This window comes from Gossypium raimondii, chromosome 3, assembly GCF_025698545.1.
Source record: "Gossypium raimondii isolate GPD5lz chromosome 3, ASM2569854v1, whole genome shotgun sequence".
Taxonomy (NCBI): domain Eukaryota; kingdom Viridiplantae; phylum Streptophyta; class Magnoliopsida; order Malvales; family Malvaceae; genus Gossypium; species Gossypium raimondii.
This window is the reverse complement of record NC_068567.1, coordinates 4,464,451-4,469,835: the sequence shown is the minus strand read 5'-3', so window position 1 is coordinate 4,469,835 and position 5,385 is coordinate 4,464,451. Positions and strand designations below refer to the sequence as shown.

The 5,385-nt window shown below is 28.5% G+C and overlaps 1 long non-coding RNA gene across 1 annotated transcript; it reads right to left on the bottom strand.

Moving 5' to 3' along the window:
* Positions 1-3,631: 3,631 nt before the first annotated feature.
* LOC128039652 (uncharacterized) lies at positions 3,632-4,298 on the bottom strand. Its single transcript, XR_008194102.1, has 2 exons — positions 4,019-4,298; positions 3,632-3,864 (listed from the first exon to the last, which is right to left on the bottom strand). It is a non-coding gene; the product is annotated as an uncharacterized LOC128039652 (long non-coding RNA).
* Positions 4,299-5,385: the final 1,087 nt, after the last annotated feature.

Sequence of the window (5,385 nt, the reverse complement as noted above, 5' to 3'; positions counted from 1 at the left end):
ATAAATTATAAATTAATTACACCTTAAATTAGAAAAGAAAAACTGTTCGCCTCCTCATTCTTTTAGTTTTCTTTCCCATTTTGACTGAAAAACTATTCTCATCCCAGTTGGACATCCAAATTGACATTTAAAACCCATTTGGACCACTACATAGAATTACCGTTAATGATGTAATGGAGCTTAACAAAAGAGTATAACAAAATGATAATGTAAGTGATTAAAACATAATAAGTGACTATTTTTATAATTTAACCTTTTTATTATTTCACTAACACATTTATTTCTTGTCCTTTAGCTGCATTTGTTGTCGTTTATGTGACTTTTAAAGTCATATGTAGAGACAGATTAATTGTCAGACTCCATAGATACAGTGATAGAGATAGAGTGCATGACGTTAAAGATTATAAGACAGTTTTAAAGAATCTCACCTTATAAAATTAATAAAGGTTTAATTATAAATTTGATCATTAACATTTGCATGTTTTATCAAAATTGTCTTATCTATATTTTTGAGTTTTTCATTTTACCATCAACCTTTATTTTTTTCTAATCTGCTTTTTATAACAAATTTAATGAATAAATTCAATGTTTCAATTTTTTTATTTTAAAATGTTTCAATCTTTTATATGTTTATTTAATTTGTGTGAGACAATAAAATGATAATCTTTTGAGAAAAATATGACTGAATTGAATGATAGAATATGTGAGGACAAGTATAGATTAAGTAAGGAAATTTGAGTGTACTAAATTAACATATTTATATATTTTATTTCGATAAATTTTCGGGCACAATACTACTAATGTTAGTGTTTATTACTTAAATTTATGTAGGTAGAGTGAAAGTCTAAAGTATGAACAAGAAGTGAAAATATAGAGTCATCTTTTAGGTATACGAGAACAAGTTACTATTAACAAAGGGTGAATAATAATAATCAAACCTTAAAGAAAGTCAAATCGAAATGGGATGCAGAGTCGAAAGATTCTTCTTGTCTGGTGTATTTTGCTTCTCGTACCATGCCAAGTATTGACAAATCGTGACCAAAAGGAGTTTGTCAAATCAGAAGGTTTTATTATGTATTATTATTCTATCAACACACTCCTTTGGTATAGTGATTGATGTGACTTGAAAAGCCAGGCACAACTTTAGGCCATTAATTAATTGTGAGGTGAAGTTATTACTAAGTATAGTTAATACAAATTGCTTTGCCATGCACTAATGCTGAAAGTAGTTGGAGAAATTAGGATTTGATTCAAACTGCAGGTTAGGTCATATAATTGTTTATGAAATCCAACATCTATATAAAAAGTAAAGGTGCCGATAAGAACATCTTTTTAATCTGCTTCAGTCATCACAACATATAATTCTTTTAAAATTGTGGCCTTTGGCCCCTCACCCCTGTTATCATCCATCCATAATTACAATTACAATAAATATTTTTGAATAATTATAATTATAATCACTATCATAACATGTAATTAGTATATGTTCAAAAGGCATACATAATAGTCCAAAATTCAGCTTACCCACTAGAATTGACTCGTTTCTAAGAGCATTTCACTTAAAAGTTTAGTTATGTAACTCGTATTTTACTAGGGGGAAATGATTATATAAAATAAAAACGTAACACCATTTCATATCTCTTACCAATTATTTAATATTATTTTAATCTCTTTTTCCATGTTATTGGCATATCATTTTGATAAATTTTTTAACCTGAACTCTCGACCCTGTACCCTAGATCCAAGGTGCAAGGTCTAGGGTCTAGAACCCGGGGTTCAAGTTAAAAATTTTACCAAAATGATGTGTCGATGACATAGAAAAAAGAATACCAAAATAGCATTAAATAATTGTAACATTTTTGTTTCATACAATCTCTTTCCTTTACTAGGGTAATTTTACATTCTAAATAGTGAATGTGATGTTAATATTTAGATATCTATTATCTGAACTGATTTTAATTTTATCCACGATATTATCGATTTGAATTCAAGTTTTTTTGGTAAATTACAATAACAAGGCAAAGCTCGAACAAAAAAACACAACTAGCGTGACTCAAATCCAGTCTACACCTAGGACGGTAAACACCCTTGACCATCAAGCCATCATATAGAGTTTCAAGTTTTTTTAAATTGTATATATCTAACTCAAGGGTTAATTTGTTTGTGGAAAACCGAGGACCAAGAAACAAAAATGAAAAAATTGAGGACCAGATTAAATTATAATGAATAGTTCGATCCAGCTAAACTAATCACCTCTACTGAAGGTTCCCGTCAAGGTGGAAGTGAGATGGATAGGGTTCTTGTCGGCCATGGGTTGGATGGATTCGGCTAGACTAATGGAAAGTTGAAAGGATGGGTGTTCACAATTTTACTATCGAAGGTGGTATCGTTGATAGCCCATTGGGTTTGGAGATGGAAGTGAACCAAACACCCATTTGCCATACTTCTTATTTCTCCATACTAGGGATTAAGAGTGGTTCTCTTCCATCATTTCGTTTTATTCGTTTAAATAAATTACATAGATAGTGATTTAACTATAAAAAAAATTATTTGAAGTACTTAAAATAAAAAATTTTATAATTTAGACATTCACATTATATAATTAGTTCATTTTGATCACTCGCGTTAAAATATCAAATGAAAATCTAACATGACATTTTTATTTTTAATCTTAATTTTCTACGTAATTGTCGTTTTATCTATGCCATTGTAATCCAATAAAAAAATTATCATTTTAGTTGTCAAAACTTTTAATTTAATTTAAATAAAGTAACCCAAAATATGTTGAGACATTTGCATTTTTTGGGCCTCTTGAGTGAGTTTCTAACGCAGCAACGAAGAGGAAGGAATTGGGAAGGTTGACATGTTTCGTGTTTGCTCTAGGGCAAGACACTGCCCACCCTCAACATGCAACTAAAGGTCTCGATTCAACAAGTCTCGAATTATGCTATCGTTTTACATTATCGTCATGAATTATGTAGTAATTGAAGGGATGGTATTAAGGAAGGATAAGGGTCGCATTCCTTTATATGTCAATATATTCTCTATTGTATTTTCCTTGATTTTCTTGTCATTGGGGTCTATTATAATTTCTATTTAATGTTATGTATGATATTTAAAATTCAAGTTTTTGTACCGATTAAATTGATAATTGATAACTTAATTGATTCGATAATCGAATTGCTTCTTATAATATTAAGATAAATAAATTATGGAAATTACTTACCACTTAATAGAGATTAGAGAATGTATCATTAAATTTTTATCTTAACATTATATTGTTCTTTAAAATAAAAAATTAAATCATAACAATTTAAATAAAGATTATTAGTTTGGATTTTGCTAAATTTTTATTTTTATGATTTGATATTGAATATTTAATTTTTATATGTTTTATTGTCAAATTTTGAAATTTATCTTTATGAAACAATATATTTATATTCAAAGAAATTGTTATAATTAAAATTTAATACTTATTGAATTTAATATTAATTTTTCAGTTTATCAAATAGCACTTAAAAATACATTATAATAAAAGAATTTAAAAAAAGGTTACATAAACCTTCTATAAAAATTGGCTTTTTATTTTCCACTCAAAATATATGGGAAAAATTAAAGAAACAAAATAGTATAATAATTTAATTTAATTTACACAATAATCCTTTCATTTATTTTCTTAAATCAAGTATTTTATTACAACTAAATCGTAGTCCCTACAATTACAACTATTCGCAAGCATCAGACAAACAAACATTAATCCTTTGACTACATGTTCAACTTTAAACATAATCAAGAAACAAGCTGTTTCTATCACAACTCTGCATTTCTTTTGATCTTTTCTGCTATCCCAATTTGCCATTTTACCTGCGTCCCAACCAAGAAACAAATAAATTATATATATATATATATATATATATATATATATATATAATGGTACGTACTATAATGTTAGTGATACATAAAAATTAAATCGAAATTATATCATATTAATAGTTATTTATATAGATAGAGGACTCACCTATGCATTGAAGAATAGGGAGGGCATGTGGGACTCGGAATATGGGATTTGCAAGATGACCTGATCGGGGGAATAGGCGAATGGTCATCCGGACCAACACCACCTACGGCCACCACCTCTTCATTCAACCGCCTTGCCAGTGCCAACATCATCGGGTTTGTAGTCAAAATTCCACTCAAAACCACCATTATCACCACCATTATAACTTCAACAATCCTAACAAATTTTCTGCCCTCCATTTTTATTGGAAAGAAAGCAAGTTTAAGTAATGTTTGGACAAGAAAACAATATTCAACTATATGGGATATAGGAGAGCACAAATTAAGTGTGTTTATATAGAGATGGGAGGTAGCTAGCCATCTTGGTGGCTATGAATTTAAAATGAAAAGATTCTCTTTGGCTAATGTACTTTGCTTCTTGTACCATACTACTAATTGACAACTCATACAGAATCCAACCATTGTTTTTCTATTATTTTACCAACACTCTTTTTCTTGTACTTTTGCTGCCTTTGCTATAATTTATGTGACTTGAAATGTCATACACATCTTTATCGGAAAGCTATATATACACAGATTAATTGTCAAACTCCTCATTTTTGTTTGACATATATACATAGATAGAGAGGGAGCATGACGTTAAAGGTTATATGCTTTTTTAGGAATATGATTCTTTAAAGAGTTATGAAAATGTTTCAATTTCAAGATTAATTATGGGAATGATTTGATTTCTATAGTAGAGTTGGGTGTCGTCATTTTTCCAGGCGGCATCACCCTAAAATCTCGTTCATAAAAATAATTTTTTTGGTGCCACCTAATAATTTGGTAGCATAAGACTGAAGCATATAGAGGCGAAACGTTTAGGGACCTGATGAAGTAATTATCTTTTTTAGATTGACTGAAAAAATATGCCTCATGAAAGTATGGTGGCACCTAATTGAACTTTTGAAACTAAATTTAAATAACCCTTAAAAGATATAATAATAACAAAAATAAACTCTTCTCATTTTTTTAAAAACAATAAACTTAAAAACTATATAAAATTCTTATTTAAATTACCAATATATCCCTCAAAAAATTTCCTCAAGTTTATGTAAATTTAAACATTTTCACTTCATTCCCTAGTATATTTGAATTTAGATAAACTTGAGGAAATTTTTTGAGAGACATATTGGGTAATTTAAATGAGAATTTTATATATTTTTTTAAATTTTTTTTAAATGAGAAGGGTTTATTTTTATTATTCTTATATCTTTTAAAGCTATTTAAATTTAATTTCAAAAGGGGATAGACCTAACATACAAATAAACCAAAAGTTTAATTGTGTGCTGACATACTCTCCTGCGTCACTCTTTCTTTCAGCCAATT